At 43.3% G+C, this 22,191-nt stretch overlaps 1 protein-coding gene and 2 long non-coding RNA genes across 12 annotated transcripts in view; 2 read left to right on the plus strand and 1 right to left on the minus strand.

Annotated features, from left to right (window-relative positions):
* Window positions 1-723: 723 nt before the first annotated feature.
* LOC127910789 (uncharacterized) lies at window positions 724-1,256 on the plus strand. The gene is made up of 2 exons (XR_008076202.1): window positions 724-785; window positions 826-1,256. It is a non-coding gene; the product is annotated as an uncharacterized LOC127910789 (long non-coding RNA).
* Window positions 1,257-6,094: 4,838 nt separating this feature from the next.
* Window positions 6,095-7,803, minus strand: LOC127910790 (uncharacterized). 10 transcript variants are annotated; one of them, XR_008076206.1, is made up of 3 exons: window positions 6,990-7,803; window positions 6,484-6,851; window positions 6,095-6,391 (listed from the first exon to the last, which is right to left on the minus strand). It is a non-coding gene; the product is annotated as an uncharacterized LOC127910790 (long non-coding RNA). The 10 variants fall into 10 exon arrangements; XR_008076211.1 differs by having other exon boundaries at window positions 6,668-6,851; window positions 6,898-7,803; XR_008076208.1 differs by having other exon boundaries at window positions 6,095-6,345; window positions 6,622-6,851; window positions 6,898-7,803.
* A 13,729-nt stretch (window positions 7,804-21,532) lies between these two features.
* The window catches only part of LOC118400708 (protein Jade-3-like), a 47,334-nt gene continuing 46,675 nt past the window's right edge, over window positions 21,533-22,191 (plus strand). Inside the window, exon 1 of the mRNA XM_052475757.1 lies at window positions 21,533-22,097. The gene's annotated coding sequence lies outside the window, so the exon portion shown is untranslated. The remainder of the gene's footprint in view (window positions 22,098-22,191) is intronic.

The raw sequence follows: 22,191 nt of genomic DNA on the forward strand, positions 1-22,191 counted from the left end.
CATTTCCCCCACTGTTTTATGTTAGGATTTGTGGAGGTGAAGAGCTGATCCAAAATCAGTTCCTAGGGGAAACTTTACCCTGTACATCATGTGTTTTCTCTTCGGTATTTGTTTGGGTCCTTGCTATTTGGGATGCTTGGGACGTCCAAAACAATGTCATCCCATTCAAGTTGAAATTTAAACTAGTCTCGGTAATGGTTAAGGTTCGGTTCGAACGTAATTTGTGAACCGAGTGCGCACAGATTTTACATGTAGAATCAGGTGAAATGTGTCTGTGGTCAGACGTCTCTAAAGGGTGGTCCCTAAAACACAGTGCGCTGAACGATCGACAGACGAACGCTAAATCCCCATTCGGTGCCATATGTCCCAACCATTCCCAATAGCACTAACCCATTAGTTTGTGTCTTTGGTTGAGCAGCAAGACGCCGGGACTTCCTTAGTGGTTACCTGAGTTACCTGTGTTGTTTCCAGACACGTTGCCAGGGTGATACTGGTGTAAATAGCTGATTAAACAATGCTGTGATTGAGTACAGGGGTGTATTCACTAGGAAGTAAACAGAGGCAAGCGGGACAAAATGGGGAGGAGACCTACCTAAAAAATGTTATGCTACAGTTGGTGTGCACAAATAGACACCTCAACACTTTGGTTACCAAATGGAGACTACACATATTATGTAAATAATTATTTCACATATTTTAGTTTGTGTTTTTTTTTTTTTTTTTGGGGGTGAATTAAATAAATGTTCTGAGAAAGCATTTAGAATGTATTGAAGACAGGAAGAGATGTGGTAATGTTGTTTTCTATGGGACCAGACAGGAAGAGAGGTGGTAATGTTGTTTTCTATGGGACCAGACAGGAAGAGAGGTGGTAATGTTGTTTTCTATGGGACCAGAAAGCAAGAGAGGTGGTAATGTTGTTTTCTATGGGACCAGAAAGCAAGAGAGGTGGTAATGTTGTTTTCTATGGGACCAGAAAGCAAGAGAGATGGTAATGTTGTTTTCTTTGGGACAGAACCTCATCCCTGTGATGAAATGCCTGCTTCTCAAATGGTGCCCTAGTCCTCTACTATTGACCAGGGTAGTGCACTATAAAAGGACTAGGGTACCGTTTGGGAAGCACGGTATACTTTAACATTTTGTATTTGTTGAAGGAATGATCTGATCTGGGACTTTGTATTGCTAAATATTTCCTATTCCTATCTCTGTAGAATCAAATGAACATGTCATTACTAATATATATTAAAGATCCATTTGTATGTGTTGCGTCTGAGATTTTACTGTGGGAGATGTTTCTGACTTACACTACCTTCTCAGTAGCTTGATTTCCATCCAATTGGCGATGTGATTTCTATGGGAATATTCTAGAATCCGCGTAATGAAAATGTCCACATTTTCCCACCAGTGGAACGTTTTCACCTGATGGACTTGTTGCAGATCAAGAACTGTTCATGACATCATCTGTTCATGACATCATCTGTTCATGTCCTGTTCATGACATCATCTGTTCATGTCCTGTTCATGACATCATCTGTTCATGTCCTGTTCATGACATCATCTGTTCATGTCCTGGTCATGACATCATCTGTTCATGACATCATCTGTTCATGTCCTGTTCATGACATCATCTGTTCATGTCCTGTTCATGACATCATCTGTTCATGTCCTGTTCATGACATCATCTGTTCATGACATCATCTGTTCATGTCCTGTTCATGACATCATCTGTTCATGTCCTGTTCATGACATCATCTGTTCATGACATCATCTGTTCATGACATCTGTTCATGACATCATCTGTTCATGACATCATCTGTTCATGTCCTGTTCATGACATCATCTGTTCATGACATCATCTGTTCATGTCCTGTTCATGACATCATCTGTTCATGACATCATCTGTTCATGACCTGTTCATGACATCATCTGTTCATGACATCATCTGTTCATGTCCTGTTCATGACATCATCTGTTCATGTCCTGTTCATGACATCATCTGTTCATGTCCTGTTCATGACATCATCTGTTCATGACATCATCTGTTCATGTCCTGTTCATGACATCATCTGTTCATGACATCATCTGTTCATGTCCTGTTCATGACATCATCTGTTCATGACATCATCTGTTCATGTCCTGTTCATGACATCATCTGTTCATGACATCATCTGTTCAAGTCCTGTTCATGACATCATCTGTTCATGACATCATCTGTTCATGTCCTGTTCATGACATCATCTGTTCATGTCCTGTTCATGACATCATCTGTTCATGACATCATCTGTTCATGTCCTGTTCATGACATCATCTGTTCATGACATCATCTGTTCATGTCCTGTTCATGACATCATCTGTTCATGACATCATCTGTTCATGTCCTGTTCATGACATCATCTGTTCATGACATCATCTGTTCATGTCCTGTTCATGACATCATCTGTTCATGTCCTGTTCATGACATCATCTGTTCATGTCCTGTTCATGACATCATCTGTTCATGTCCTGTTCATGACATCATCTGTTCATGACATCATCTGTTCATGTCCTGTTCATGACATCATCTGTTCATGACATCATCTGTTCATGTCCTGTTCATGACATCATCTGTTCATGACATCATCTGTTCATGTCCTGTTCATGACATCATCTGTTCATGACATCATCTGTTCAAGTCCTGTTCATGACATCATCTGTTCATGACATCATCTGTTCATGACATCATCTGTTCAAGTCCTGTTCATGACATCATCTGTTCATGACATCATCTGTTCACGTCCTGTTCAAGACATCATCTGTTCACGTCCTGTTCAAGACATATGTTCACACAGTTTTAAAGTTTATTACCTGCAATTCTACACATCTTGTCATTGTGATATAAAGAATAATTTGCTGTTTTAAAGCACATTTTCTTTGAATTCTATACATTTTTGCCCTGTCTCGTGTATTCATGGGATATTTGAGTGACAAGAAAAATACAACAATATCTATGTGCTAAAAAAACCCTAACTGATCTGTAGGCGGGTTGATCTGGACATTTCTGACAAGTTATAAATATCTCTCTAAGAGGAACTGGTGATTCTCAAGAGGAAGTTTACAGCCGGACTGAGTTCCTCGCGGTTTGGGAACCACTGGGCTAATCTGCATGATGAGATTATTATCGATTTTAATATTTTTATTTGTCAAACGGCAGTAAAGCATCGCTCATCATGTCACCACAATAAGACCCTCAATTTATTGGAGAAGAGTATCACTGTGCACTTCGTACCACCCTCTGAAGTTGATCATTGATTTCATCTGTAATAAACTGCATGGTTTCCTGAGTCGTGGTAGAACCCCATGTCATCGTGTGACTCCAACTTGACCTTGATATGCTGGTGATTATATCAATATTTCCCCATAAAGGCGTTTCCACCGCTATTTCTTGGGTAATACATTTTACCGACACTAAAAGGTCTCACCATGTCAAATGGACAAATTATCTGTCTGCATTTATAAAATTGTACCGAAACTTCCTGTTTCCAATATAGCTTATACGGTATGACTACACTCCTCAAATCTGTGGATGGAAATGTGGTTTATGTTAAAAACTCTTGGTGAATGTTTTTTGTGGTAATTTATCACATCTTATCCAGATCAATTAGGGCTAAGTGCCTTGCTCATGGGCACATTTACAGTTTTTATTTTATTTTACCTAGTTGGCTTAAGGATTCAAACCAGCAACCTTTTGGTTTCTGGCCCAATGATCTTAACCTCTAGGCTACCTGCTGCCCACAGGATGTGAGGACTTGGTGGACTGTAGGGTGCTTTATTTTACCAGGTAGGTTGACTGAGAACACATTCTCATTTACAGCAACCACCCGGGGAATAGTTACAGGGGAGAGGAAGGAGCCAATTGTAAGCTGGGGTTTATTAGGTGTCCATGATGGTATGAGGGCCAGATTGGGAATTGAACCAGGACACCCCCTACAATAAGTGCCGTGATATCTTTAGTGACCACAGAGAGTCAGGACACACAAAAGATGGCACCCTACACAGGGCAATGTCCCCAATCACTGCCCTGGGGCATTGTGATATTTTATTTAGACCAAAGGAAAGAGTGCCTTCTACTGGCCCTCCAGCAGCATCTGGTCTTCCATCCAGGAACTGACCAGTACAAACACGGTTTAGCTTCAGAAGCGAGCCAGCAGTGGGATGCAGGTGGTATGCTGCTGGCTAGTGCTCTGAGAGGTTGCTAGGGGGCCGGACATCTGGCCACTCTCTTGACTATACAGGCCACACTAAACTGTCAGTCTCCCTCAAGCAGTGGCAGAGAGCAACATCAAATCAAATGTATTTATATAGCCCTTCATACATCAGCTGATATCTCAAAGTGCTGTACAGAAACCCAGCCTAAAACCCCAAACAGCAAGCAATGCAGGTGTAGAAGCACGGTGGCTAGGAAAACTCCCTAGAAAGGCCAAAACCTAGGAAGAAACCTAGAGAGGAACCAGGCTATGTGGGGTGGCCAGTCCTCTTCTGGCTGTGCCGGGTGGAGATTATAACAGAACATGGCCAAGATGTTCAAATGTTCATAAATGACCAGCATGGTCGAATAATAATAAGGCAGAACAGTTGAAACTGGAGCAGCAGCACGGCCAGGTGGACTGGGGACAGCAAGGAGTCATCATGTCAGGTAGTCCTGGGGCATGGTCCTAGGGCTCAGGTCCTCCAAGAGAGAGAAAGAAAGAGAGAAGGAGAGAATTAGAGAACGCACACTTAGATTCACACAGGACACCGAATAGGACAGGAGAAGTACTCCAGATATAACAAACTGACCCTAGCCCCCCGACACATAAACTACTGCAGTATAAATACTGGAGGCTGAGACAGGAGGGGTCAGGAGACACTGTGGCCCCATCCGAGGACACCCCCGGACAGGGCCAAACAGGAAGGATATAACTCCACCCACTTTGCCAAAGCACAGCCCCCACACCACTAGAGGGATATCGTCAACCACCAACTTACCATCCTGAGACAAGGCTGAGTATAGCCCACAAAGATCTCCGCCATGGCACAACCCAAGGTGGGGCGCCAACCCAGACAGGATGACCACAACAGTGAATCAACCCACTCAGGTGACGCACCCCTTCCAGGGACGGCATGAGAGTGCCCCAGTAAGCCATTGACTCAGCCCCTGTAATAGGGTTAGAGGCAGAGAATCCCAGTGGAAAGAGGGGAACCGGCCAGGCAGAGACAGCAAGGGCGGTTCGTTGCTCCAGAGCCTTTCCGTTCACCTTCCCACTCCTGGGCCAGACTACACTCAATCATATGACCCACTGAAGAGATGAGTCTTCAGTAAAGACTTAAAGGTTGAGACCGAGTTTGCGTCTCAGACATGGGTAGGCAGACCGTTCCATAAAAATGGAGCTCTATAGGAGAAAGCCCTGCCTCCAGCTGTTTGCTTAGAAATTCTAGGGACAATTAGGAGGCCTGCGTCTTGTGACCATAGCGTACGTGTAGGTATGTACGGCAGGACCAAATCAGAGAGATAGGTAGGAGCAAGCCCATGTAATGCTTTGTAGGTTAGCAGTAAAACCTTGAAATGAGCCCTCGCTTTGACAGGAAGCCAGTGTAGAGAGGCTAGCACTGGAGTAATATGATCACATTTTTTGGTTCTAGTCAGGATTCTAGCAGCCGTATTTAGCACAAACTGAAGTTTATTTAGTGCTTTATCCGGGTAGCCGGAAAGTAGAGCATTGCAGTAGTCTAACCTAGAAGTGACAAAAGCATGGATTAATTTTTCTGCATCATTTTTGGACAGAAAGTTTCTGATTTTTGCAATGTTACCTAGATGGAAAAAAGCTGTCCTTGAAATGGTCTTGATATGTTCTTCAAAAGAGAGATCAGGGTCCAGAGTAACGCCGAGGTCCTTCACAGTTTTATTTGAGACGACTGTACAACCATTAAGATTCACATGTCTCTGCCCATCAACAACTGGACTCACTCATATCTCTGGACTTGTGGGATGGTGTGCATATTGTTCTCAATACTGAGTTATTGCTTTATTTATGCTTCCTCTGTATAGCTTGTAACCTGTAAACATGTTCAGGGATGATATGTCCTCTGTATAGCTTGTAACCTATAAACATGTTCAGGGATGATATGTCCTCTGTATAGCTTGTAACCTATAAACATGTTCAGGGATGATATGTCCTCTGTATAGCTTGTAACCTATAAACATGTTCAGGGATGATATGTCCTCTGTATAGCTTGTAACCTATAAACATGTTCAGGGATGATATGTCCTCTGTATAGCTTGTAACCTATAAACATGTTCAGGGATGATATGTCCTCTGTATAGCTTGTAACCTATAAACATGTTCAGGGATGATATGTCCTCTGTATAGCTTGTAACCTATAAACATGTTCAGGGATGATATGTCCTCTGTATAGCTTGTAACCCATAAACATGTTCAGGGATGATATGTCCTCTGTATAGCTTGTAACCCATAAACATGTTCAGGGATGATATGTCCTCTGTATAGCTTGTAACCTGTAAACATGTTCAGGGATGATATGTCCTCTGTATAGCTTGTAACCTGTAAACATGTTCAGGGATGATATGTCCTCTGTATAGCTTGTAACCTGTAAACATGTTCAGGGATGATATGTCCTCTGTATAGCTTGTAACCTATAAACATGTTCAGGGATGATATGTCCTCTGTATAGCTTGTAACCTATAAACATGTTCAGGGATGATATGTCCTCTGTATAGCTTGTAACCTATAAACATGTTCAGGGATGATATGTCCTCTGTATAGCTTGTAACCTATAAACATGTTCAGGGATGATATGTCCTCTGTATAGCTTGTAACCTGTAAACATGTTCAGGGATGATATGTCCTCTGTATAGCTTGTAACCTATAAACATGTTCAGGGATGATATGTCCTCTGTATAGCTTGTAACCTGTAAACATGTTCAGGGATGATATGTCCTCTGTATAGCTTGTAACCTATAAACATGTTCAGGGATGATATGTCCTCTGTATAGCTTGTAACCCATAAACATGTTCAGGGATGATATGTCCTCTGTATAGCTTGTAACCCGTAAACATGTTCAGGGATGATATGTCCTTTATACAGTCCTTTATTACTGTTGGTACAGCTCTTGTCATATCGTATGTACAGTATATTCATATACAGTATGGTTCCTGTGTGTTAATTCTTGGGCTGCTTTATTCCCCTCTAACCGGGGGTGGAGTCAGTGGGTCAAAACAAGTTTAATATATTTAGAGCCGGGTCTCTCTTTCACTCATAATGCCCAAGGTAACTTCTGGATTATAAACTGGGGTTCACCTGGTTGGAAGATATTGTAATGAAACAGGCGGGCACACAAACCCTTAACCTTTCATCCTTGACATCTTGATTAAACCTAGTCTGTTGACATTTCTCTACAATTATATTTTTTTTGTGTCAGAAGCAAATGTTTACTTGTTGACTGAAACAGATACTTTGCAGTTTCCATAACATGCAGTACATATTTCCACAGTGTTGTATGATGTGCCATATCCAGTGGTGTAAAGTACTGAAGTAGAATTACTTTAAAGTACTACAAAAATCGTTTTTGGGGTATCTGTACTTTACTATTAATATTTCTGTCAATTTTTACTTCACTACATTCCTAAAGAAAATAATGTACTTTCTTACTTACATGTTCCCTGACACCCAAAGGTACTCGTTACATTTTGAATGCTTAGCAGGACAGAAAATGGTCCAATTCACACACTTATCAACAGCGGCAGCGTAGCCTAGTGGTTAGAGCGTTGGACCAGTAACCGGAAGGTTGCGAGTTCAAACCCCGAGCTGACAAGGTACAAATCTGTCTTTCTGCCCCTGAACAGGCAGTTAACCCACTGTTCCCAGGCCGTCATTGAAAATAAGATTTTTTTTCTTAACTGACTTGCCTGGTTAAATAAAGGTAAAAAAAAAAAAAAAACTCTCTGGTCAGTGTGATGCCCTTCCCACTCTGTCTGCCGAATTCTTTGCTCTTGTTTTCCTTAATAGGCTGTCAGTGGGCGGAGCCGGGAGGGTCGTCAGCGAAATGGGACACACCTGGGCCCAGGTGTGTCCCGGGTAACTTTAACTCTGTAGGGGCTTTGTTTGCATCTTTTGTTTGAGTTGTACTGGTTGCCTTTGTTAGTTTGGTAAACGTGCCACTGCTGTGGATAGTTGGTTGTGTGCTGGAGAGAGTACATTGGTTTGTTTCCAGGCCCCGGCCCCGGCTGGAGACTCTTGCTCTACTCATTGTTGGGACATCGGTCCAAGTACAGTCGGCTGTGTACCTCAGTGGGAGATTTAGGTAGGGTAGTGCGTCGGTGCTACCCAGAGCTATAGCCTTTTATCCCCTGTTAGGCTTAGTGATGTTTCATTTTGGGCATGGTTATTTCGTTTTGTTATTTGTGTGGTGTCTGGACTGAGCAGTTGTTTCGGGGGCACATCTGGGGCTTGGGGGAATCTGCTAGTGTGCTGGGTGGTTATTTCCTTGGGTTGAGTTACTGTAGGTTTTGGGGAAGCGCCCTAGATATATCAGCTGTCTTTTGTGGTGCCCAGTGTCATTGTCATTTCTCTGGTTGTGGTCCAGTCTGATATGTTCAGCAGAGAAGAGCGAGAATTCTTTTGGTATTTACTTCTGACTATGGTGTCTAATGTAGACGAGTTCATTCACTTTCCATCAGAGGAACTGTTAGTTATGTACTAAAGAACAACTGTTGAAGGTTGCTGAACACTACCAGTTTGAAATAGTTGAGTTTATTGTTGAGTTTATTTTATTTTTACAGGGACAGTGCACATTAATCAACGTTTCAGTAAAAGTGCCAGTTTTAGCCAGCCGGCTCATTTTCAACTGCAGTCCCTGGGCAGGTTATTAAAAACAATTACAATATAGACAATAGCAACATAACAAGGAAGACGTAGCAACATAGGACAAGCAAGACATAGCATACAGACAGAGCAACATAGGACAAGCAAGACGTAGCATACAGACAGAGCAACATATAACAAGCAAGACGTAGCATACAGACAGAGCAACATAGAACAAGCAAGACGTAGCATACAGACAGAGCAACATAGAACAAGCAAGACGTAGCAACATAGGACAAGCAAGACATAGCATACAGACAGAGCAACATAGAACAAGCAAGACGTAGCATACAGACAGAGCAACATAGAACAAGCAAGACGTAGCATACAGACAGAGCATCATAGGACACGCAAGACGTAGCAATATAGAACAAGCAAGACGTAGCAACATAGGACAAGCAAGACATAGCATACAGACAGAGCAACATAGAACAAGCAAGACGTAGCATACAGACAGAGCAACATAGAACAAGCAAGACGTAGCATACAGACATAGCAACATAGGACAAGCAAGACATCGCATACAGACATAGCAACATAGAACAAGCAAGATATAGCATACAGACAGAGCAACATAGGACAAGCAAGACGTAGCATACATACAGACAGCAACATAGGACAGAGCAAGACATACATACAGAGCAACATAGGACAAGCAAGACATAGCATACAGACAGAGCAACATAGGACAAGCAAGACATAGCATACAGACAGAGCAACATAGGACAAGCAAGACATAGCATACAGACAGAGCAACATAGACAAGCAAGACAAGCATACAGACAGAGCAACATAGCAAGCAAGACATAGCATACATACAGAGCAACATAGGACAAGCAAGACATAGCATACATACAGAGCAACATAGGACAAGCAAGACATAGCATACATACAGAGCAACATAGGACAAGCAAGACATACATACAGAGCAACATACAAGCAAGACATAGCAGCAACATAGGACAAGCAAGACATAGCATACAGACAGAGCAACATAGGACAAGGACAAGCAACAGACAGAGCAACATAGGACATACAGACAGAGCAACATAGGACAAGCAAGACATAGCATACAGACAGAGCAACATAGGACAAGCAAGACATAGCATACATACAGAGCAACATAGGACAAGCAAGACATAGCATACATACAGAGCAACATAGGACAAGCAAGACATAGCATACATACAGAGCAACATAGGACAAGCAAGACATAGCATACAGACAGAGCAACATAGGACAAGCAAGACGTAGCATACAGACAGAGCAACATAGGACAAGCAAGACGTAGCATACAGACAGAGCAACATAGGACAAGCAAGACATAGCATACAGACAGAGCAACATAGAACAAAAAGCAGCAAGACAAAATTCATAAAAGCAACAAAGTGTTTCCACACCTCACAAGCTACAGACAACATGGAAAGCGGCAACACACAGCTAGGGACCATGTTCACAAATCTGATTGACCTTTAGCCATGTCTTCAAGTATTTTGTGAAAGTGTGATATGTGGTGCAGTTATGTGTGTCTGATGGCAGTGTATTCCAGACATGGGAAGCTCTCACAGAGAATGCAGATTTACTAAAGGTGCTTTTCCTTAAGGGAACTATACAGTCATGGCAGACCTTGTGAATCTGCTGCCATATGTTTGAGTTTTCTGTTAAACAAAAATATTGAGTGGAGAGGGAGCCAGGCCATTTAGGATCTTGAATGCAAGACATGCGTCGGTGTATTGCACAAGATTTTCCCAACTCAGGAGATCATGCTTTCTAAGGATGTAACAGTGATTATGGCTATTGGGCTTCCTATCAAGCACTTTGAGAGCCTGTTTGTAGACAGACTGAATAGGTTTTAATGTTGTACAGCAAGCTTGGGCCCAACTAGTCAAGCAGTATGTTAAGTGGGGGAGTATCATAGATTTGAAGTACAGTTTTGCTACTTCAAGTCAAGCAATTTCGTATAAATCAGAAATTAGCTAGGTTGAATTTGGTTATTTGAATGACCTTTTTTTTACATGCTTTTTAAGAGAGAGGTTGGAATCAAGTATAATGCCAAGGTACTTAAAATCCATTTGAACTTCAGACCCAGTACAGACAGAAGGTAGATCATTAATGCACAGGCTGAACAGGAGGGGCCCCAGTATTGACCCTTGGGGCACGCCCACATCATAGCTAAGAGTGGGCGACAGCTCATTGCTCACTGACACACTGAGTTCTGCCTTCAAGGTATGATTTCATCCATCTAAAGGCATCAGGGGAAAAGTTGAACTTGGACAATTTTGTGATGAAAATCTCATGGTTAACAGTATCAAAAGCCTTCCTTAGGTCCAGAAACACAGCCCCAACAGCACCCCCTTTGTCCATCTTGGACTTCACATTTTCCAGAAGAAAGCAGTTGGCCGTTTCTGTGGAGTGTTTCGCTCTGAAGCCAAACTGCATGGAGTGTAATGTGAAGGGGCTGTTGTTGAGGTGGTTAATCAGTTGTTCTGCTACACACTTTTCAACAACCTTTGACACCACAGGTAGTATACTAATGGGCCTGTAGTTACTCACCTGATTTAAAGATGGCCGTTATTATGGCCGACTTCCAAACCCTTGGAAACACCCCCAGACCAATAGATGTGTTGGTGTCCTTAGTAATGAGGCCAATGAGTGACTCTTTGTAGTTTTTAAGAAAGGTAGAGTCCATCCCAAACACATCTTTGGCTTTAGAGTTCTTTAGTGAGCTAATCACCTTGTTCACCTTTGACTCAGAAACCTCCCTTATGATGAAGACAGGTTGAGTGTCATTCACTAGCACTGAGCCCAAGAAATCAGTGGAGGGGTTCTGTGTCAGTAACCTGACAGAGTCAATAAAGTAGGAATTGAAGGCTGTTGCTATTTCAACTGCATCCTGTGTTAGGTTGTTATTCACCATGATTTCATGTCTTTTTGCAGTGTTTCTATGGTCTTTCCCTGTTAACTTTTTTAGATTCTCCCATATCAATTTAGAATTTCCCTTTGCTTCACCAATTATGTTAATAAAAAAGTTTGCCTTGGCCTGTCTGATTTCTTTCATCACCTTATTTCTCAACATGGTAAACCTACGTCTGTCATGCTCTAATTTAGATTTTAGGGCTATTTTTAGAGCATAATCTCGTTCTTTCATCAATTTCCAGATTTCTCCATTTAGCCAAGGAAGAGTGCTCTTTTGGTTTGGATTTGATTTTCTTTAGGAAGCCATTTATTGTGGTCTGGATTGTGGATAGAAAAACCTGACTATCAGCTTCCATGTCTGTATAGGACAAGAGATCATTCCAGTGTTTTCAAAATAGTTTAATTCCCCTAGGTAATTGATCCAGCTTTTCAAAATAAACCTGTTTAATTCAACAGTAGAGAGGTTAAACCTAGGTTTCTATTCTGAGTTTCTAACAGAGAGAGGTTAAACCTGCTCTTAGACAGGTTTCTAACAGTAGAGAGGTTAAACCTGACTTTCTAACAGTAGAGAGGTTAAACCTGCTCTTAGACAGGTTTCTAACAGTAGAGAGGTTAAACCTGCACATAGACAGCTTTCTGGCTATAAGTGTCAGATTATGATCAGACAGCCCAGTAACCATATTGAATGATTTAGTCACTCTCTCTGGTTTATTACTGAACACCAAATCAATCTGTGTTTTAGAGCAACAAGTCACCCTGGTTGGCCCTTTAACTAGCTGTGTAAGGTCAAAGGTATTAGTGATCCTTTTGAGGGTTTTCCTACAAGACTTGTCTTCATAATTAATATTAAAATGACTTCTTTCCCAAAGTCCCTAAGCATATTATATTATATTATATTATTAAACTGATCAAAAAACACACTTTAGTAACACAAACGAGTGATAAACGTCTAAAACATTCTATTAGGTTAATATTGACTTTAGTAACACAAACGAGTGATAAACGTCTAAAACATTCTATTAGGTTAATATTGAAGGCGAATCTGATGGAGTGGTATTCTTTACCACTGGGGCAGCCTCTGCTGAGGACTCGCCATCTCCCCATAACGTTACAATGGCCCGCTCCATCGGTTAGTCCGAGTAGTCCTCTTTTTGAACAGCAGAAAGAACTGCTTCTGTTGATCGTGGGACGCTAGAGCATGATCGTGGGACGCTAGAGCATGATTGTGGGACGCTAGAGCATGATCGTGGGACGCTAGAGCATGATCGGGGGACGCTAGAGCACGATCGTGGGATGCTAGAGCACGATCGTGGGACGCTAGAGCACGATCGTGGGACGCTAGAGCACGATCGTGGGACGCTAGAGCATGATCGTGGGACGCTAGAGCATGATCGTGGGACGCTAGAGCATGATCGTGGGACGCTAGAGCATGATCGTGGGACGCTAGAGCATGATCGTGGGACGCTAGAGCATGATCGTGGGACGCTAGAGCATGATCGTGGGACGCTAGAGCATGATCGTGGGACGATCGTGGGGACGCTAGAGCATGATCGGGGGACGCTAGAGCATGATCGATCATGATGGGACGCTAGAGCACGATGATCGTGGGCTACATGATCGGGGACGCTAGAGCACGAGCGTGGGACGCTAGAGCACGATCGTGGGACGCTAGAGCACGATCGTGGGACGCTAGAGCACGATCGTGGGACGCTAGAGCATGATCGTGGGAAGCTAGAGCATGATCGTGGGACGCTAGAGCATGATCGTGGGACGCTAGAGCATGATCGTGGGACGCTAGAGCATGATTGTGGGACGCTAGAGCATGATCGTGGGATGCTAGAGCATGATCGTGGGACGCTAGAACATGATTGTGGGAAGTATGAAAAGGAATTGGTGTTTAAACAGGATTTGGAGCGTGCTAAAATCAAGCTGCAACAAGAACGGCTCGAGCTGGTTAGGGAAGGAAAGCTCTCAGGAGAGAGTTTGCTCTGGGAAGGTGACCCAGATTTACCTAGGGTTCGTTCCTCTTTTGGTCGTGCCCCGGACACTTTTGATATTGTTGGGAACTTGAGGCAATGATTGTTACCTCAATTGAATGAAAAGGACCCTGATACATTATTTTCGTTGTTTGAGCGTGTTGCTGACGCTAGGAGTTGGCCTGATTCTGACTGCACTTTAATATAGCAGTGTGCTGCTGACGCTAGGAGTTGGCCTGATTCTGACCACACTTTAATGTTGCAGTGTGTGCTGACTGGTAAAGCGCAGGAAGCATATTCAGCTCTTTGTGTAGCCGACAGTGTCAGTTATGATAAGGTTAAAATGGCTGTTACAGATTTACCAACTGGTCCCTGAGGCTTACTGTCAACGATATGAACTGGTCCTTGAGGTTACCTCCAACAATATGAACTGGTCCCTGAGGTTACCTCCAACAATATGAACTGGTCCCTGAGGTTACCTCCAACGATATGGACTGGTCCCTGAGGCTTACTGCGAACGATATGGACTGGTCCCTAAGGTTACCTCCAACAATATGAACTGGTTCCTGAGGCTTACTGCCAACAATATGAACTGGTCCCTGAGGTTACCTCCAACAATATGAACTGGTTCCTGAGGTTACCTCCAACAATATGAACTGGTTCCTGAGGTTACCTCCAACAATATGAACTGGTTCCTGAGGTTACCTCCAACAATATGAACTGGTTCCTGAGGTTACCTCCAACAATATGAACTGGTTCCTGAGGCTTACCGCCAACGATATGAACTGGTTCCTGAGGTTACCTCCAACAATATGAACTGGTTCCTGAGGCTTACCGCCAACAATATGAACTGGTTCCTGAGGTTACCTCCAACAATATGAACTGGTCCCTGAGACTTACCTCCAATGATATGAACTGGTCCCTGAGACTTACTGCCAACGATATGAACTGGTTCCTGAGGTTACCTCCAACGATATGAACTGGTCCCTGAGGCTACCTCCAACAATATGAACTGGTTCCTGAGGTTACCTCCAACGATATGAACTGGTCCCTGAGACTTACCTCCAACGATATGGACTGGTTCTTGAGGTTACCTGCAACGATATGAACTGGTTCCTGAGGCTTACTGCCAACGATATGAACTGGTTCCTGAAGCTTACTGCCAACGATATGAACTGGTTCCTGAGACTTACCTCCAACGATATGAACTTTTAAAAAGACTCATGTTGAGTTTGAGTGAGAATTATCTTCAGTTTAATCGCTGGTGTTCTGTCTCTGCAGTTGACTTTCCAAGGGCTGTGTGATCTGATTATGTTAGAGCAATTTAAGGACACAATCCCTGATCGTATAGCCACGCACATTAACGAACGAAAACTGAAGACTGTCACTGAAACGAGCCCTGTATTCGGCGTGAGTGGGGGCGTTCGGTGAGATTTGGGCCTCGCTCACCGAGATACTTTAGTTCACAGGCAAAGTTTCATTCAACTGGGGTTGAGCCTGACTCCTGTGGTAAAGCTGACTTTGGTCAAGAGTGTCACTACTGTCAAGGTTCAGGTCATTGGAAAAACTAATGTCCGGTTCCCCGGGCTGGGGGTAAATTCAGTACGTGTGCTTACGTTAAATCTAAGCCTACGGCTTTAGCTGCACCTTTTCCACATCAGTTCACTCCTGACACATTGTCTCATGCCCAGGGGCATATGAAAGTCCATATTGACCCAGACTATTTACCTTTCATTACGGAGGGTTTTGTGTCTATGTTAGGAAGTAAGAACCTAGTGCTAGTGAAGATCCTGAGAGACACAGGTGCCTCTGAATCGTTTATGTTGGAGTCTGTTACCCTTCTCTGCTGAGACTGATTCGGGGAATAGTGTTCTAATTAGGGGAATAGGTTTGAACAGTCTGTCAGTTCCATTGTGTAAACTGATGTTGGATTCTGAACTGGTGAAAGGTGAGGTTGTTGTGCGGGTGCATTCTTCGTTGCCTATTGAGGGTATCGACGTTATCCTTGGGAATAACTTGGCAGGTGAGCGTGTATGGTCTGTCGTGTTTCCATCTCTAGTGGTTTCCACTAAGCTGTCATTTGTAGGGATTTCTGATGAGAGTTTCCCAGAGGTTTTCTCTGCGTGTGCAGTAACGCATTTTATGAGCTGTGGCAACCTGGTCACTGCGCCAGCTAACGAGAATACCACAAAAAAAAGTCTCTCACTGTTTTCACTGTTCTCGTTATCTGTATCCCGCGCCGATCTAATCAATGCGCAACGGACTGACCCCACATTAGAAAAGCTGCGGGACCAAATTGTGCCTGTGGAACAGTTGGGAGATGTTGCCCATGGCTATTTTCTCCAAGAGGATGTCCTGATGAGAAAGTGGGTGTCTCATGGTAGTTGTTTTCTTGGGGAGGTGATTAGTCAGGTTGTTGTACCAGTTAAGCTTCGTGAGTTGGTGTTGACAACTTCCCACAATGACGTTGCTGGACATATGGGTGTGAGGAAACCCTACAATTGCATATTAAGATTTCTTTTGGACTAGGTTAAAGAGGGATGTTTCTGAGTTCATCAACTTGTCACACCTGTCAATTAACTGGTAAATCTAATCAAGCTATTAAGCTGGTACCACTGTTCCCTATTCCTATACCCAGCCAACCTTTTGAGTATCTGATTTGACTGTTGGTCCTCCTCCTCGTTCTAAAAAGGGTAGTAGTTACCCGTTCACTGTGATGTGTCAGACCACTAGGTTTCCTGCTGTCTATCTTCTCCGGTCTATCACGACTATGTCTGTGCTAAAATCTTTGACTCAGTTTCTCTCACTGTTTGGAATCCTTAAGGTCATTCAGAGTGATCAAGGATGTCATTTTACCTCTAATCTGTTTGGTCAAGTTCTCCAATAGCTCTATATTAAACACAATTTGTCTAGCACCTATCACGCTCAAAGTCAAGGAGCACTGGAACGTTTCCATCAAACACTTAAGTATTTGAGAGCTTATTGTACTGAGATGGATAAGGATTGGAAGGAGTGGTTGCCTTGGTTACTGTTAGCCGCTAGGGAGGTTTGACAGGAGAGCACGGGTTTCAGTCCAAATGACATTGAGTTTGGACATAGGGTGCATGGACTTCTATCTGTAGGTCCTTCTGTAGCTCAGTTGGTAGAGCATGGCGCTTGCATGGCGCTTGTAACGCCAGGGTAGTGGGTTCGATTCCCGGGACCACCCATACGTAGAATGTATGCACACATGACTGTAAGTCGCTTTGGATAAAAGCGTCTGCTAAATGGCATATATTATATTATATTATTCTCCAGGATGACTGGAAGTCTCCTGAGCCCCCTCAGTCCCTGCTATCTTATGTGTGATGCCTGTACACCGCTGGTGAAGTGGCTAAAGAGAAGCTATCATCTTCACAGGAGAGGATGAAGGGCATATCTGATCGGCGAACTGAGCCTCGTCACTTTAGTCCAGGTGACCAGGTTCTTGCTCTGCTGCCAATTGTTGGTTCTCCTTTTCAAGCCAAGTTTCAAGGTCCATATACAGTGGTGCGCCAGTACACTGAGCAAAACAATCTAGTTGCCACTCCAGAACGGAGAAAAGCACACCAGCTGTGCCATGTAAATGTGTTAACACTACTATGCACGTTCCTCTGAGGCCGAACAGTGGGAGTCTACAGAGGACAATAAACCTGTTCTTTTGGCCGACACCCATATTCCGCTGGGTTCTTGCCATGCTAGTTCCGTGCATGGGGAGAAAGATGTTCCTGGTCCCGACGATTGCATACTGCAGGGTAGATTGAAAAATTCAGAGACACTGGATATTTTAGACAGTCTTCTCACTCACCGACCTGTTGATGGGCGGAAAGAGATGGTTGGTGTGATTCAGAGATTTCCAGGTTTGTTTTCTGGTACACGTACAAACTTAATAGAACATGATTTTGACCTTGGAAATGCTGACCCCATTCGTCAGCGGTTCTATAGAGTTTCTTCAGAGAAACTGCATTGTCTGGATGCAGAGGTCAGGTACATGCTGGAGAGTAAGATAGCAGAGCCTTCTTTATCCAGTTGGGCTTCTCCCTGAATCTTGGTCAGTAAACCAAACAGATTCACTAAACCAGATTAATTTCCTCTTCCTCGGATGGAGGACTGCGTTGATCAGGTCGGAGCAGCTAAGTTTGTGACCTGTTAAAGGGCTGCAGGCAGGTGCCACTGACAGGTGCCACTGACGAGTAGGGCATGTGGCATCTCTGCCTTTATTACACCCTCTGGTCTGTATTTGGTTATGAGTTTCGGCCTGCGTAATGCACCTGACACTTTTCAGCGACTTATGAACAGGGTTGTCTCCTGTCTGGCCGGGTGCGCTGTTTATCTGGACGATGTAGTGAAATATGGAGATGCATGGGAGGAACATCTGTCCTGTATTCAAGCCTTGTTCGACCACCTAGCTGCGGGTCGCCTCACGATCAATCTGGCTAAATGTGAGTTTGCTCAGGTGACCGTTACATACCTTGGAAAGGTGGTTGGGCAGGGTGAAATGCGTCCTGTTTGGGCTAAAGTGGTGGCTATTGATGCTTTTCCACCACCAACTAATAAAAAAGAACAGATACGCTTATTGGGAATGATTGGTTAGTTTTTGTAGTAACTTCTCTACTGTGGTCGCTCCCTTGACAGATTTGCTGAAAGCTAAGGCTGTTTACGTCTGGTCTTCTCATTGTCAACAGGCTTTTAAATGATGCACACATGACTGTAAGTCGCTTTGGATAAAAGCGTCTGCTAAATGGCATATATTTTATTATTATATTAACTTCTCTACTGTGGTCGCTCCCTTGACAGATTTGCTGAAAGCTAAGGCTGTTTACGTCTGGTCTTCTCATTGTCAACAGGCTTTTAAAGATGCAAAGAGGTTTCTTACCTCAACTCCGGTACTGGCTGCTCCTCGCGTGGATTTGTCATTTACCTTGCAAGCGGATGCTAGTCATGTGGGGACCTTGCAGGCGGATGCTAGTCATGTGGGGGCCTTGCAGGCGGATGCTAGTCATGTGGGGGCCTTGCAGGCGGATGCTAGTCATGTGGGGGCAGGTGCCGTTTTGCTGCAAGCAGATGTGTCTGGGTGTTGAGAGGCCTGTTAGTTTCTTTTCCAAAAAGTTTAACCATTATCAGTTGAACTACTCGGTCACTGAAAGAGAAACACTAGCACTCATATGGGCGCTACAACACTTTGAGGTCTATGTCGGGTCAGGAGTAGTACCTCTTGTGGTCTACACCGACCATAACCCTCTCACCTTTTTGAGGTACATGTGTCCTAATCAGAGGATAATGAGATGGAATGCTTGTAAAAAATACTATCTTCTTTGCGGCACTTCCGGGGGACTGATAACGTCATTGCTAACGCGCTCTCTCGTGGGCCCAGTTCCTGAATGTCCACGTGACTGACCACTGTTATATTGTCTAAACACATGCATCATTTGTAAATTGTCTGACTGTGGATTGTGCCCCTGGCTATCCATGAAATAAAAAAAGACAAATGTGCTGTCGTCTGGTTTGTTTGAATATGAGGAATGTTAAATGATTCATATTTTGTTTTTTCTTGAGTGGTCAGGGGGCCGGAACATAATTGTTTGACTGCAAACTGACAGACAGATATATAATTTGACTGAAACATAATTATTTCAAACCTTGCTTATGAGTGGTAATACTTTGGAACATATTTCCAAAATTAAAATCACTTGGAGCTGATTTGATGTTGTTATAGTCGTGTCCAATGGTGAACTCACCACCGGGGGCCAGTTGGGAAACCCAGATCAGCCCTAAACTGGGCGAAGTCTAGGACCCAACGGCTCGTTAGAAGGGGCAGTTGCATCCCAATTGGCCGACCTGAGTTGGGTGAGACAAAAGGAAAGGAGTGGGTGTGGAAAGGAGTGTGTGTTCAAAGCGCTCTGCTATAAAGTTTCGATGGTTTTGATTGAGTGGTGTGTTTCTCTCTTCAGTTTATTACCATGCAACTATCGTACAATGAGCTACTATACCACGAGAGATTGAACCTCTGTTTTTCTGCCAGAGGATTAGTCTGTGACATTTTTCACTGTTAGTTCTACACAAATAATTATATACTGCAACAATTTAATTGATTTAACGTAGTTGCAGTTCATTTAAAACTCAAGTCAGTTGAAATAAATAAATTAGGCCCTAATCTATGTAATTTTACACGGCTGGGAATACAGATATGCATCTGTTGGTCACAGGTACCTTAAAAAATGGGCCTCACAATGCACCTCAGGATGTCACTATTTTTGTGCATTCAAATTGCCATTGATAAAATGCAAATGTGTTTGTAGCTTATACCTGCCCATTCCATAACCCCACCACTCTGTTCACAACATTGACATCGGGAAAAAACGCTCTCCTAAACAACGCCATACACGTGGCCTGCGGTTGTGAGGCCGGTTGGACCAACTGCCAAATTCTCTAAAACTACATTGGAGACGGCATATGGTAGAGAAATTAACATAAAATGATCTGGCAACAGCTCTGGTGGACATTCCTGCAGTCAGCATGCCAATTGCACCCTCCCTCAAAACTTGAGACATCTGTGGCATTGTGTTGTGGGACTAAACTGCACATTTAGAGTGGCCTTTTATTGTCCCCAGCACAAGTTGCACCTGTGTAATGATCATTCTGTTTAATCAGCTTCTTGATATGCCACACCTGTCAGGTGGATGGATTATTTTGGCAGAGGAGGAATGATCATAAACTTTTTGTACTTATAAAACATGTCTGGGATCTTTTATTTCAGCTCATGAAACATGGGACCAACACTTCACATGTTGCATTTATATATCTGACGATTGTTATTTACTGTTGCTTCATGCGTTGTATGCCTGTGTTTACTGTGACTGCCACCCGGATATTGGCTACATGGTTGCTACTTCCCCCGCCGTTGCCGGACAGTAGTTGCTTGTCAAACAGTAGAGAGAGAAAGTGTTGCCGTTCATGCCCTCCCCATTGAGTAGTAGATTGTATGTTTCAAGCTAACATCTAGATGGTTATCAATATTAGTTATTTCTTGTGTAGGCTTGAAATAAAATCGCGTGAGAGAAAAAAATTGCCAAGTTAGCTACCTCTAGCGACACGTTAGTGATACCACAGACAGAACAATTCGATATTTTACCGGATGTAGAAATGTGAAGCATCCGCTTGGAGTTTTCCACTCACTACCAAATATGGGACAAGATCAATTTGGGCCGATATTCTGCTAATATTCTCATCGATTAAACATTTGATCTCAATAGAGTTTTCTGATCACAAAACTATAATCTGTTACGAACAGAGTGGACAAATTTTTCTGTTGAAAATTGGTCAAAGCTTTTAAAAAAAAATGCGTTGTTTAGAAGATGCGCAAAGGCGAATTGAATGCACATCAGAGTAGGCGTTCCCTAACTGAAATATGTAAATATTGGCTTAGAACGCACCAATGGGATCTTGCTACATCGTGCTTGGCTCTGCCCAGTATGACTCATTTTTAGTTCCCATTTGAAACGACGGCCTGTGGTCTATCTTGGTTCTCTTCTACAGATCCTTGATGGTATAAGAGGAGCTTCATGTCGGCAGGCGGATACAACGCAGCCACAACTTTCGACAAACCCACTCTCCATTCTCTGGTCGCCATATTTGGATAGGGTGGTACCACAGATAGAACAATGAGACATATTTCACTGGATGGATAAACGTGAAGCGAGGAAGCCTCTAGTGGCCGACAGTGGGAGAAGATGGAACGAGATGGATTTTGGCCGATATTCTGCAAATTTTCTCACCGATTACACATTTGATCTCAATATAGTTTTCTGTTTCCAAAACTAAAATATGTCACGAACAAAGTGGACTACTTTATGTAGACTTTAGTCTTTGTCAAAGTTACGGGGGGAAAAATGCATTGTTTAGGAGTGCAAAGGCGAATTATTACACACGCGCACTCCACACAGTAGGCGTTCCCTAATGGAAATATGCAAATGTTGGTTAGAACGCGCCAATAGGATCTCGCTAGCTCGGGCTTGGCTCTGTCCACTATGACTCATTCGTTCCCGTTTGAAACGACGGCCTGTGGTCTATCTTGGTTCTCGTCTACAGATCTTTGTTCGTATTCAATAGGGCTGTTGTGTGTTGGTGAGGAGAGATTGCAGCTGGCCCTGGGAAATATTCAGTGTGGAAAGAAGAAATAATACAGGAACAAAACAAATAGTTTTACTAAGAGTGCCGTGTTTATATGTGAGGAATTTGGTGAGAGCATTCAACGTATCGCAATAAGCTGCATAATTTACCGCGGATCCCAAGGTAAGGTCGCTGAACAATCTGCTTGTGTTGTGTCTCGGTGTGGCAAGGCAATGCCCAGTATGTAGTCTACAAGCCGGACTGGGGCCTGCTGCCT

The sequence above is a fragment of the Oncorhynchus keta genome, chromosome 22, assembly GCF_023373465.1.
Source record: "Oncorhynchus keta strain PuntledgeMale-10-30-2019 chromosome 22, Oket_V2, whole genome shotgun sequence".
NCBI lineage: Eukaryota > Metazoa > Chordata > Actinopteri > Salmoniformes > Salmonidae > Oncorhynchus > Oncorhynchus keta.